This window comes from Cricetulus griseus (assembly GCF_003668045.3).
Source record: "Cricetulus griseus strain 17A/GY chromosome 1 unlocalized genomic scaffold, alternate assembly CriGri-PICRH-1.0 chr1_0, whole genome shotgun sequence".
NCBI lineage: Eukaryota > Metazoa > Chordata > Mammalia > Rodentia > Cricetidae > Cricetulus > Cricetulus griseus.
The window spans coordinates 89072886-89087564 of NW_023276806.1; positions in this window are offsets into that span (position 1 = coordinate 89072886).

A 14679-nucleotide genomic window follows, 5' to 3' on the forward strand; every position below is an offset into this window, starting at 1 on the left:
CAACAAGATACAGTTTTGCCAGATGAATTAGTATATTCAATGCACATGTCCAACAGTTCTGACCAGGACTCCAAGACAGTAAAGACAATCCTTAGAAAATACTGCTGGGTACTGAAGATGTTTTAAACATTATCCAGATAGATAGATGACTGTTTTAGTCACTTGAAAATTTAGAATTCAGTAAGATTTGTTTTAATGAGATACAATTACATTGACATTGAACAAAATTGGTAAATCACATAACCTCTTTCAATTTAAAATAAACTCTGAAGGCTTACAAGATCCATCCTAGTTCCAAGCTCAAAGCCTTAGAAACTCCTCTGCTTTTGTCACCCTTGCTGAAGCTGATTTACCAACTCTAACCATGCATTAACATTTACAAGCTTGACATTTCTTGTGTGTGTAATAAAAACATAAGTGTCTTTACTCACTTATTGATGGACTATTCACTTAGCAAGAGTTTATTAACCTCCTGCTATATTTCTTTGTTATCACAATATCACAAAAATGGATGAGGCACAGTATCTGCTTTGCATGAGTTCATTATCTAGCAGGGGAGATCAGCATTCATTGTCCAGTCATTTATTACAAGGTCAATGCATTGAGCTGGTATTGTGCCCCAGCCATTGTTCTAAGCCCCGAGATCACATTTAGTAGCCATGGGTGGGAGATAGTAGTGGAATTGGGGAGGAGAGAGAGAGAATAGGCTATATTTAGGAATATATGTATATGTTTATACAAATCTATGCATGTATGTGATGACAATTACTGAAAAAAGAGAGCATGAATTCAGAGGAGAAAGGAGAGGAGTATATGGGAGAGCTTGCAGGAGGAAATGTTGTTTTTATATTTTAATGACAAAAACAAACAAAAACAGACAGCATCCCAGCATCCGTGGAAAATACTTTAAAAGTAAGAGTAGTGTGACAGAGTGATAAGAGGAGGACTCTGTACTAAGTGACAGGTGTCAGAGGTGACAAGGATCAGCTGAGCTGCTGGGAACAACAATTCAGATAGAAAGAACTGATGGTGCTAAGTTCAAGAGAAACACCACGTATCCCAGGGACAGAGGTCCTGTGGCCTGATACTGACAAGGAGAGAGATAAGTGACAGGCAATAAGAAATTGTTCCTTTTCAGGGTACATGAGTTGGAGCATGTGTGTGTGGTCTGTGCAAAGGTGAGGCAGAGGGTGGGGCTTCCTGGAGAGGCTTTTTGGAATCTTTAAGAGCAGGAACCTGTAATCTTTCACACAATGTACTTTTAAGATGCTTGCTGAAGACTTGAAGGGAATGAATAGGAGGGGGGAAGTTTCCATATCATTTTATCCATTCTAACAGATGACAATGCTCAAAAGAAATTTGTTTATTTCCTCCATTTTTATTTAAATTAGAAACAAGATTGTTTTACATGTCAATCCCAGTTCCAGCTCCCTCCCCTCCTTCCCTGCTCCCCACTAATATTCTACCTATCCTATACCATTTCTGCTCCCCAGGGAGGGTGAGGCCTTCCAGGGGGATCTTCAGAATCTGTCAAATCCTTTGGAATAGGGCCTAGGCCCTCCCCCGTGTGTCTAGGCTCAGAGAGTTTCCTTCTATGTGGAATGGGCTCCCAAAGTCCATTCCTATGCTAGGGATAAGTACTGATCCCACAAGAGGCCCCGTAAATTTCCCTGGTTTCTCACTGACACCCACATTCATGAGATCTGGATCAGTTTCATGCTGGATCTGTCTGGGGACCAAGATCATCCTCTTATTCAGGTCAGCTGTTTCTGTGGGTTTCACCAGCCTCATCATGACCCCTTTGCTCATCACTCCTCCTTCTCTGCAACTGGATTCCAGTTCCATTCAGTGTTTAGCTGTGGGTATCTGCTTCTACTTCCATCAGTTGCTGGATGAAGGCTCTAGGATGGCATATAAGTTAGTTGCCAATGTCATTATCAGGGAAGGGCATTTAAGGTAGCCTCTCCACTATTGCTTAGATGGTTAGTTGGTGTCATCCTTGTAGATCTCTGGACATTTCCCTAGTCCCTGATTTCTCTTTAAACCTATACTGGCTCCCTCTCTGATGGTATCTCTTATTTTGCTCTACTCGATTCTTCCCCCTACACAACCTTCCTGCTATCTTATGTCCTCCTCACCCCTCCTCTTCTCCCCTTCTCATTCTCCTAGCTCCCTTTCCCCTCCCCTCATGCTCCAAATTTGCTCAGGGGATCTTGTCCCTTTCCCCTTCTCTGGGGGACCATGTATGTCTCTCTTAGAGTCCTCCTTGTTTCCTAGCTTCTCTGGTGGTATGGATTGTAGGCTCATAATCCTTTGCTCTATGTGTAAAATCCATATATGAGTGTGTGCATACCATGTTTATCTTTTTGTGACTGGGTTACCTTGCTCAGAATAGTTTCTTCTAGTTCCATCCATTTGCCTGCAAATTTCAAGATTCCATTTTTTTTCTGCTGAGTAGTACTCCATTGTGTAAATGTACCACATTTTCTCTATCCATTCTTCAGTTGAGGGGCATCTAGGTTGCTTCTAGGTTCTGGCTATTACAAACAGTGCTGCTATGAACATAGTTGAACAGAAGTCCTTGTTGCATGAATATGCTCCTTTTGGGCATATGCTAAGAGTGGAATTGCGGGATCTTGTGGTAGACTGATTCCCATTTTCACAAGGAATTGCCATACTGATTTCCAAAGTGGCTGTACAAAGATGGCACTCTCGCCAGCAATGGAGGAATGTGTGTGTGTGTGTGTGTGTGTGTGTGTGTGTGTGTGTGTGTGTGTGTGTGTGTGTGTGCGCGCGTGTGCGTGCGTCTGTGTATGTATGACAAAATAGAGCTGATACTCACACTGATATTTTAAAGGTATGAGTGGTCCAGGTATGCTTGTAGGTTGTCTCATGGGTCTTGCTGTTCTTGGTTTTTGATCTTCGGCACATCTGAATTTTTATGGGTAAATGGAAATTAAAAGGAACTTATTTAGTACCAGAGGGTGGAAACCATCTAAAACACCTAGAATTTCTTTATAGTCTTAGAAAAACACAACTCTAGATTTAAAATCCCATTTGAGTTGGTCTTTAACATTCTAAGTGGAACTAATGAAGAAGCTAATGTTGTGAGTTGCTGCCCCTGACAAACAGGAGTGGGGACTTGATGAATAGGTTTTGTAATTAATTAAAATTCATTAGTCTTCACCTTTCAGCCAGTTCTTTTTCCCTGACAAAAACCTCATTTTTAAGAAAGGGAATTTCAAAGCTTAGCATTTTAAAGAATTCCAGTACTGTTTATGCTCTTTAAAAAAAATAAATTGCTTCCTTGTATGTAAGCACAGGTGTGAAAAGTATCTAATTCTTTCATGTTTTATCTTTTAATAAAAAAATTAGAATAATAGTATATTAGCTTGCAGCCAGATAACACTTCTCATCAATATTTAGAAGAAACATGTTACTTGTTCTGTATTTTCTATACATATCTTTGTCACTTTTGGCATTCCAAATTCCCTGTTTCCCAGAGACTTCCCTCACCCAGAGTGGAGAATTTTCCCTGTTTATCCTGCTTAGTGGCTGAAGCTGTTCAAAGCAATCCGTCCAAGGTTACACCTGAATTAATGTGGTGAGAAGTTTATAAATCACATTACTTTTAAAAATCCAAAACATAATGCAACCTTTTCATTTATTCAGGGTAAGTATTAACATATAAGCAGACTAAATAAATGTAACACATGATTGGGGAGAAATGCTGAGAGACACTCTTTTCCATTTACCTTTCCTTTTCTTCTTCCCTGGGGCCTAAAATTTTTCTATTAGAAAGGCTTTGTGTTGAGAAGTGTGAGACCACCTGTTCAAATACCTGAATAAGAAACTGAATGCTAAGCAATGGTTCATTTATGGCTTTTTGGTGTTGTATTTCCATTACCTAGCAAGAATTTAGGAGTAGGTGCAAATATTACAAATTATTTACAAAAATAGTGGAGGAGAGAAATTCCTGGTCTCCTTGTCCTAGTTATCTTGTTCAGGTTATTTGTGAAGGACAATGGAGTTTTATGTGGCAACAGAGGCAGGTTCCCTAAGTGTAACAGGGCCCCAGACCATAGTAGGTCACCAGATTTTAGCACAACATACTCCATGATAGAAGTACCATTCAGGCTGGAAAACTCAGCATGTAAACACTACCACCTGCCAAAACAAAAACAAAGACCTAATCCACCAAAGTCTATAGTTCTGGGAAAGTATCTAAATCTACTAACTCTCCCCCCTTTCCCTTCCTTCCTTCCTTCCTTCCTTCCTTCCTTCCTTCCTTCCTTCCTTCCGTCCGTCCGTCCTTCCTTCCTTCCTTCCTTCCTTCCTTCCTTCCTTCCTTCCTTCCTTCCTTCTTTCTTTCTTTCTTTCTTTCTTTCTTTCTTTCTTTCTGCTTCTATAGTTCTACTTTTGGTTAACTGTTCTTGTTAACTGAAGTGTGTCAACACAGGACGTAGATTTTGTACTTAAAAGCTCACCCTGAGAAAGGCCCAGGGCTACGCTGGGATCCTGAACATTCAGTGTCGTTGTGGCTAATAAAGGCACTCTGTTGTCTTAAACCCATATTTGTGCAGCCTTCTTTGGTGACTATCCCTCTGTCCTGGTGTATGGATGTGTGGTGGCCACCCCTGGATGTCTTTATTGTGTCCTTCTCTATGTTTGTGTCTCTGTGTGTCTTTTTCTGTGTTTCTTTCAGCTCTGTTTCCTCGTATTGATCAGTGGCATTCTCTGAGTGTAAGAATCCTCTGGCTTAAGACCTGTACCCCACCTGTTGGGGACCAGAATCATTTTGCTCTGTTATGGCACCAAGAGAAATCAACAACAGACAACACAATACAACAAACAAAAACAGCAAACCCTCCACCTGTCCCACATTCAAAAGCTGGAGTGCTTGTTTTGTTGCTTGTCTTCTGCTTATAGCCAGGCTTGGTGTTGGTATTTAGGCATCTGTACTGGCCTGCCCTTGGAATTCTGACAGAATACATCCTCAGCTGCAACCACTAAGAGCACCACCTGTGCCTATTCACTATATTCTCTTTTAAAAGGACCCTGCCCACCTCCCATCCTTCTCTCTCTCTCCCTCTCTCTCTCTGTTCCCATGTCATTCTTTTTTTCTCTCTCTCTCTGTGCCTCTCTTTCCTCTCTTCCACTGTTCCTGTCCCTGGAAGATGGTCTTTACCCTCACCTTTCTCCTTTTTATGATCCCTATCCCCTAATAAAAACAAACAAACAGAAAACCTTCTACTTGAACTCTGCCATATGGTGTCTTTTTCTTTCGAGCTGCTTTTTTGAAATTACAACAGTCGGGCCCTGTGTGGAGGTGGGAAAAGATTTGGCCCCTCATCTGGGGGCCCCCTGCCATCAAAGTGGAAGGCACATGGGGAGAGGGAAATAATTTCCCCAGGTGAGCATTCCCCCTATTCCCTTCTTGTTCTAAGCAGCCCCAGGGCTAAGGAAAAAGTTCTCATGGTCTGAGACCAAAGGAAAAGAGAAAGTTCTACTCCTTTCTCATTCATGATTTATGTCTTCTTTTCAACCAATGATTCATAAAACCCCATTCTCACAAAACAGAGGAGATAATCACCCCTGCTGCCAGACAGCCTGGATAGAATGGATTTTCCCTATGTCCAACACTGACCAAAGATACTTTAAACAATTTTCATGAGGTATTTTATAAAAAGACAGCTGCTAAAAAGATTTTCTCTGCCTGCCCGTTGGCTCCAGATCTTAGAAAAAAAAGTTAGAAGAGGTACAAAAATTAATGGTATAAGTAGGTCCTAGTTACTAGAGGTACTCAAAGGGTATTTAACCCCAGTTAACTAATTGGGACAAGGGCTTTCATATAAACTTCAAGTTGTCATCAGACTCTCTGATGAAACATAATTAAACTTACAGATACCCAGCAAAACTTGGGGGTTTGCCTTATTTCAGAAGAAACCAACTCCCAGGATTGATCCACCACTAACCAGTTGAGTTAACTAGTTCATCTATCTCCTTCCAGATCAAATAATACCCAATGACCCTGGAAACACAAGGAGAAATTGCAGTCCATGTTACCTGGCTTAAAGAGACAGGAATCCCAGTGCCCTGGCAATCACCCTGGAATATACATCTCCTGCCTGTGAAGAAACCTGGGACCTCTGATTCTCATGAGTCTGATTCTTCCAAAGAAACAGGTGTACACTATCTTGAACCCCCAAAATGCATTCTTCAGCCTCCCTTTGGCAGAGGTGAGTCAACTGATCTTTGCTTTAAAATGGACAATCCCAGTAGGAAGTTATACAGGGCAACATACCTGGACCAGGTTGGCTCAAGATTTAAAGACAATAAATGCAGACTTCCTGCCTTTCTGATAGAGATTTCCTGGGAAAATAGATTGTAAAAGGGACACTGAGGGACTGCTACAAGAGTTATAGACCTTGTGCTACAGGATGTATGCTTGCTAAGAAAGCCCAACTTTGTAGAAAGCTACCTATATTGGCTACCAGCTGAAGAGAGGCAAAAGGATCGTGTCTCGGAGTAGGATTACTGTCATCCTTCAGATCACAAGTCTAAACACTAAGAGACAGGTTCAAGAGTTCCCAGGTGCAACTGGATATTGCTTCCTCTGAATACCAGTATTTGTGGAAATAGCAAGACTACTATAAACCAGTGCACAGGGGAGCAATAAGCCTGCAATATGGATTGGATCTAAACAAAACGCATTTGAAGCTTTCAAAACAGCTCTGACTTTGCCTCAAAATCTTTTCATCTGTTTTTCATTAAATAAAAGACAACAGGGCTTTTGACCCAAATTTGGGCCCTTCAGTTCTCCATACAGGTTATTCAATGAACTATCTGAGAGACCAAGCTGACCTAAGGGTCCACCACCAGTTTCCCCTTGTTTGAGTCCAGTGATACTGTCTGGGTCAAGCAAGTAGCCCAAGGGATGCCGGAGTGAATGTGGAGGATTCTATATATGGCGATTCTCTCCACACCTACAGCTGTGAAGGCAGCTGGCATTATACCGGGGATCCACCACACATAGGTCAAGAAAACAGAAGCCCCAGACACTACTGCTAAATGGACTGTTTCTAGACTATGGGGCCTTTGAAATTAAGGTTTCATTGGGCTCCAGGCCCTTCCACTCCCTGCCTCTCTGCCTCTTCCTGAGTCTTGTGTTTTGCACTATGGGTATGAATACAGGATCATGTTTCCAGGCCCTGCTGCCCTCAGGCCTGGACTGGAAATGGAAGAAAACAGATACAAGGAAGGTATCAGCTGGTGTGACTACAGAGCAGCAACACATATTCTATCTTGACCTTTACTTACTGAAGTCCACTTTAAGAGTCTGGTTGTATGGAGAAAATGAAAGATATGGAAATTTATCTTTTGAGATAGGAATACAGAATTTACAATTCTATGCATACCTGGTGACTAGGCCTCCCAGTTCCCAGAAACAAGGGAGTTTTTGTTGCAAAAATCAGAGTTATAAAACTGAGGCTTCCTGAAAAATTCCTTTAAAAAGATTCCTCTGGGAAACAAGAAACATTTTGGGAATCAGAATCTATGCCACAGGAAGGGATCGTTATATAGAGTTAATCATTCCCAGGCAAAAAAACCAGCCAGTATTGCTCATTATGCTTAGACACTCATTCCATGTACTTCATAGGAGGGGAACTAACCAGACTGTCAGTCCATTGACTGACAAAACTCCCTGTGACTAGGGGCATCCCAGATTAATGATAGAGGACTTATAAGGGCCCATTAATTGTGTAGGATCATTTCTGCATAGGAATCTAAATGTGGTTTAATATATCTTAGTCCTCATCAACCTGGCCTTGTACTCTTGCCATGCCACCTGCCCCCCAAACTAATCTGCTATTAGCACTGACTGCATCTTTAATTCTCATCCTGTATTAAAGGTGAGCCCCTGCATCTTAAACTACATGACCAATTATGTATCAATTCAGTAAACTTTGTGGTCTTTGGGACCAACTATACCTCTTCAGAGCAGGATGAGTCCACAATCTGACTCATTCACTGAGTAAAAGTGTCCCACACTTTAGTAGGTGCTAAGATCTTAGCACAATGGACTCCATGGTGGAAGTATCACTCAGGCTGCAAAACTCAGCATGTAGACAGCACTGCCTGTCAAAACTATAACAAAGGCCTAATCCATCAAAGTACACAGTTATGGGAAAGTCTCTAAATGTACTAACCTTGCATTTTTGCTTCTATAGTTCTGCTTCTGGCTAACTATTCTTGATAACTGAAATATGTTAACCTGGGGCATGGTTTTTGTGTTTAAAAGCTCACCCTGAGAAAGGATCAGAGTTATACTTGGATCCTGAACACCCAGTGTAGTCACTGGCCTGCTACTAAAGACTCGTTGTTGTTTTAAAGCCATGTATGAACTCTCTTCTCTGGTGTCTAACCCTCAGCAATATGCAGAGCCAGAAACTCTTATTCAAGTCACTTATAGGAGGATAGAGCTTTTGATCTTCCTGGCTGGATTGATTCTTCCAGAAACTCTCTGCAGCACTTTTGTTCCATTACAGACATGAAGTAGCAATGATAATAATTTTATGGGTGGGGTCACCACAACATTTGGAACTTTACAAAAGGTCTGCAGCATTAGGAATGTTGAGATATACTGCTTTAAATAATTATTTTTATTTTATGTGTATGATTGTTTTGTCGATGCACCAAACATTTTTTTCACTTGAGATTGAATCAAGGTCTTCATGCTTGTTCAGCAAGCACTTAATTTGACTGAGCTATCCCCTAGCTCTCATTGTTTAATTATTAGTTGACACATAATGAGGAACTTATATATATCCCATGGGTGACAGAAGAGGGCATTGGATCCTCTGGACCTGGGCTTACAGATTGTTGTAAGCTGCTGGGAATTGAGCCTAGGTCCTCTGAAAGTGCAACAAGTGCCCTTAACAGATGAGCCATCTGTGCGGCCCAACTTTTCTGCCTTTAACTTGTGTTTTTTCATGTATTTTGTTCCATCAATGAGAAAAGAAACTCATATGCCATTCTTCTATTCCTTTTTTTTCCTATGTGGCCAACTTTCCTCCCTCTATTTTTGCTGTATAATATTTTCTCCCTAAGAACACAATTTTCCAGATAGAAATAATTAATCATAAAGAAAGAATCTAGTCTGACAAGGCATTTGAGGATATGGTACCAGTCTTGATTTAGAATGTGCAATTTCTTGTCACTTTGGGTCATAGTCTTAAGACTTCTATCAAGGAAGAAGTGAGAATTGACTCCAGGACAGACCAAAGCCTCACAGTATGGCATCCTTGCCTTCAGCACCTGCATTTCTACATCTCCACAGCCATGAACAAAATAAAAGGTGAAGCCCCCAGAATGCTAAAGGAGATAAAGCTAAGGCAAAGGATGAGCTACAGAGAGGATCTCCAAGGTTGTCTGCTAAACCTGCTCCTCTAAAGCTAGAGCCCAAGTCCAAAAAGACTTCTGCAAATAAGGGAGAGAAGGAGCCCAAGGTGGGAAAGGAGTAAAGCTAATGCTGGAAGGGTGTGGATAATCTTGCAGAATATGGAGATCCCAAAACAGACCCAGCACAGAAAGCCAAAGGCACTGGAAAGCCAAGCAAAATGTGTGTATTTTTAATAACAAAGGATTGAAATACTATTTTAAATCAAGTTTTATAAAAATGCAGAATTTTATTTTACTTTTTTAAAAGCTATGTTGCTAGCACATGGAACACCTCATTGTTTTGGAGGGGAAGGAACAAATGTTGCAAATAAATTTTTTTCCAAGCTACTTTGATAAGAAGAGAACACCTTTCCCTGGTGAATTTGAAAGACTCCTCTTGGCTCCCAGGAGAGACGACCTGGTATTGACATAAGTGGTCACAATATCCCAAATACTTTGGGGTATGGAAAAACTCAAAGTTGATTTTTGTATCCTCTTCCCCATCTACCATTGCCACAGACTTAACTTCCTTTAAACCAGTGGCCTGTTGGGCCCTGGACTCCTAAGTTTGGCTTTATCAGTATATTTTGTGATCTGGACTTTGCAGTAACATCACTGAGTGTTCTTTCAAAGAGCAGAGGTTCCTTTTCTAAATGACTGTGGACTTTCAGTTGATAATTCTGCCATTTTCATTTCATTCCCTGAAAGTCAGGTTTAGCTTGGGAGAAGCTGTTAAACAACATCCTTAATGTGAAATGCCAACCCTCATTATGAATTCTCCCATGTCAAAGCAAAAAAGGAAGACGTTATTCGATGTTACAGCAGGTTTCTGATCTTAATAGTCCATACAGGAAGGAAGTTTGGAAGTCTTTGTACACTATTAGTGATTGGCTTCTCATGTCTTGCCTGAAAAACCATAACTGTTTATGAAAAGTATCTTTAATAAATCTGGATACAGTTTGGCTTGAAAAAAATTCCTCTTGCTAGAGGAATTGGCAAGAACTTTTCCTGAAATTTTTATTTTTTAAATACAATCTTTTATTGAAACTTACAGAGTCTCACAGTATTGCATTATTTCAGAATCAAGTCCTCAGCCCTGACACCTATTCCTTTAGACACTATGGGCTTCTTGATTTAAAACAAACAAATAAACAGAACAAAATTAGAATGATCTCCCATAGAATCTAGTTCTCAGGGTTCACCTCAGAGCTTTTCAGAAAATTCCTGTATATTGAGAACTGATAGAGACCCTTGACATTGAGCAGACAACCTACAACTGTGGAGGTCTATTCTTAGGTAAATTTTGAAATCTTTCTGCTCAAATAATTTATTTTTGATCTTGGGTTATGTCCCATTTTCATCAAATAAAATTCAGGGATTTAAAAATATTTTTTCGGGTAGAAAATCCTAAAAGGATTTCCAGTAAGGTGTATCCTCCAACTTCAAGGATACAAGCAAGGACCCAACATGGAAACTGAACAAGTATCTAACCCTGTGTTATTATCTTGTGGACCATCATGGCTTACACTGTCACACAATGGAAGTCTTCAAAACAAATAGGAAGGAACTGCAAGGTAGGATAGAACTAATAAAATCTTATTGAATAATCGATTCTGAGAACCTGGTTTAAAGGAATACATACTGTATCATTAAATTTACAAGAAGTTAAAAAAATCAGCCCAAATAATCCACAGTGATAGCAATCTGAGTCACAGTGCTGAGAAGAGATCACATAATGGTTCTAAGAAGTGTGTAATGTATGGGAACTCACCAAGCTGAGTCTTTGACTATATAATCTGTCACACAGTTCATGCATGCTGATCTGAATGCTGCAAAGATAGATAGTACAGCTTAGCTCTCATCTCAGTTCCGTGTGGAGAAACCAGCATGGCTGCCATCACACTGTGTGGATACTTTGCCTTCTCTGTATGATGTAGTTAACTTGCCAACGAGGTTTTCTTGCCCATCTGCATTTCTCCATAGCCTAATTCAACGCTTTCTAAAGAAAAGTGATTCAATAATTATGTTAAGTAATTACAAATGTCATTTAGACTCCCAAACATGTGTGTTAGCCACCTTTTCTTACACTCCCAACATGAAATTAATAAAAAACAAATTTGGATAGCACTCACCACTTGTCAAAATTTCAGACGGAAGAAATGTGACTAATTCTCCCACCTGCACTGATTCAAGTTTAATCCAAAATGTCTTAAGAGATCGAATATCCTAACTTACATACATGCTTGATGAGTGTTCCAATCTCTGGTGATATCACCAAAGATACTCATTCCCTAAGTCTGGGAAGGGGCCCAGGTCTCTACTATTAAACTCACCATCACAAATGTCAGCTTTTCAACTTCTACATAGAAGGGAGAATATGTGGTATTTGTCCTTTGGTGCTTGATATAGTTAATTCATTTGACATATGTCCTAAAATACTCTCTTTACACAGCACAGAGTCACCTGAAAAATGAGTTTCAATTAAATAATTTTCTTTATCAGGTTGGTCTATAGATATGTTTATGAGACATTGTCTTGATTGCCTTAATTGATAGAGGAGAGGCTGAACCACTATGGGTCCTACCATTTTCTGGATAGGTGATCCTGGACATCAAGTGTGGTTTCTGCTATACTTCCTTGGCTAGGAATGAGTTCTGTGGTTCAAGATAATCCTTTCAAGAAATCCTATCTTGACTTCCTGCCTTGACTTCTCTCAAAGACACTCTGTGACTTGGAAGTGTAACATGAAATAAATTTTCTTCCCCTAATTTGCTTTTGGTTAGAGTGTTCTTAAAGGAAGCCTGACCAACATAATATCATCTAAGCCCTTCAATGATGCTGCAAAAACAGAATTCCATTGTTTTTCATAGATATCCATTGTACATACAAACCAGATTTTCTTCCACTGATGGACATGTAAGTTGATTTCAATTGTTGGCTTGTTCAATGTTGTTTTTAATATTGTATTAGCATCTCTCTCTCTCTCTCTCTCTCTCTCTCTCTCTCTCTCTCTGTCTCTCTCTCTCCTCTCTCTCTCTCTCTCTCTCTCTCTCTCTCTCTCTCTCAATACTAGTTCCCATCTACTATTTGACTCTACATCCTTGTACTTCAAGAATTTGTTTCTGTAGTAGATTACAAAAATGACCACAATTCTATTAGTCTTGCATCAAGCAGTACCATCTATTTCTCTACTCTTTTTAATCTGGGCAGACTTCAGGACTTTTTTGGCTCACAGAATGACATTGATATGGCAGTGTGTAGCTTTTAAGGTGCTCTAAAGAGGCCTTGCACTTTGCATGTTGTTCTCTTACAACCCTACCTCTATCATATTAATAACTCCTGGTTAGCCTGCCAAAGGATGAGAAACCACAGAGATCGGCAAAGTGTTGTGCCAGCTTAGTCACCTTAAATAGAGATCCAGCTGGCTGCAAGTATATGAACTTTAGTAGGCTGAACTCAATTGAGAGTGGGATAGGTCAGCAAAATCACAGTGAAGGCCAAACCACATGGATGGCCCCCAGAATTGTAAGTTAATTGGAATTTCTTTAATATGGTTATTTGGACAGAATGATTCTTGGATCAGGCCTTGGACACTTTGGGATATTTAGAAGCATCTGTGGGCTTAATCATTTGACGCATGTAGCACTACAACCTATAAGTTGTGACAAATAGATATGTGTTCTGACTTTGTGAAACTCTGCCCTTTCCTCAAATGGTTGAAGATAGTGAGTTATATTCCTGTTTTAGTTTTAATAACTTTTTTTGAACTAAATTGCTTCCAACTGTTTATCTAAGTTTCTTACTTCCTGTAGCCTACTCTTTTAACCCATCCCACACACTTCCGTCAGTGGTTAAACATATAAATACAACAACACAAATCTGATCCTATCATCTCATGGTAAGCACACATCAGTGGCATCTCATTGCTTACTCAGCAATATTCAAAACTGCCTGGATAAGAGGATTCTTATTATCTAGCTTCTACCACAAGCCTGTTGAGGACTTTGTGTGAGCATCCATAAAACATTTTGTGAAATTTAAAAAAAAATTAGGAATAGGTCCCAATATACCATGACTCTTATTTTCTTGAGCTTTCAGTGTACTTGCTGTTTTGCCTTTATTTTTGTTTGAAAAACACATTCTTTTTTTTCTTTAAATAAGCATTTTTCACTGTATGCAAGATTAATAGAGCTATTAATAAAGCATTTTGACCTTCCCTAGCTAAGGGATGGAAACCTGATTAAAAGTAGGCTACTCAGCACCCCCTCTAAGGTGCTTCTCCTTGAACTGAATGACACAATTCCTTAAGGACTGAACTTCCTCATCTTATGGTGGCCAGGGTACTCCCGCACCTCATTTTACTCCCCGATGCATTATTTTCTTATGCAGGGTGCTCTGCCTGTGTCTGTCAGCCCACATAGCTAACACACAATACCAATTGATCTCTCTAATACATTATTCTCACTATGGCAAAGAATTAAAGCATGAGGAAAATAATAATAACAAACAATACCTGATGTGCATTTCACAACATTAGAGGCACTGACAAAGCATCTGTTATTATCTCAATTAGTCCATGTTTCTCTGAATATGTTCTAAATGTGAACTTATTCAGATCTACTACTGGTCCAAAGAAAAGATGGAGAGTGTCATGGAATATCAGTTGAAGATGTGTTACATTCATCTATGCTGTGGAAAACTTGTTTAATAATGCAAAGGTGTGTTGCATTATTTTACTGTTTTATGTTTCATTTGTTTAACTCTATGAAGCTGTTTACTTTGCCTGCTGAAAACACTTGATTGGTCCAATAAAGAGCTGAATGGCTAATAGCTAGGCAGGAGGGGCATAGGCAGGGCTTCCAGGCAGAGAGAATAAATAGGAGAAGAAGAAAAGAAGAGAGGGGAACGAGAAAAGGATAAAGAGAGGAGGATGCTAGGAGCCAGTCACCTAGCCACACAGCCAGCTATGGAGTAAGAAATAAAGAAAGGTATATGGAAAATAGAAAGGTAAAAGCCCAGAGGCAAAAGGTAGGTAAGACAATTTAAGTTAAGAAAAACTGGCTAGAATAAGCCACATTAAGTTTGGACATTCATAAGTAAGAATAAGTCTCTGTGTATTTATTTGGGCCTGGGTGATGGGCCCCAAAGAATAAAAGTAAGAAAAACCCAACAACAGGAGAGTCACAAAATTAGTAATCCAGGCGTGCCAGCATCAGCATGTCTAGGTCCTGGCTTTGA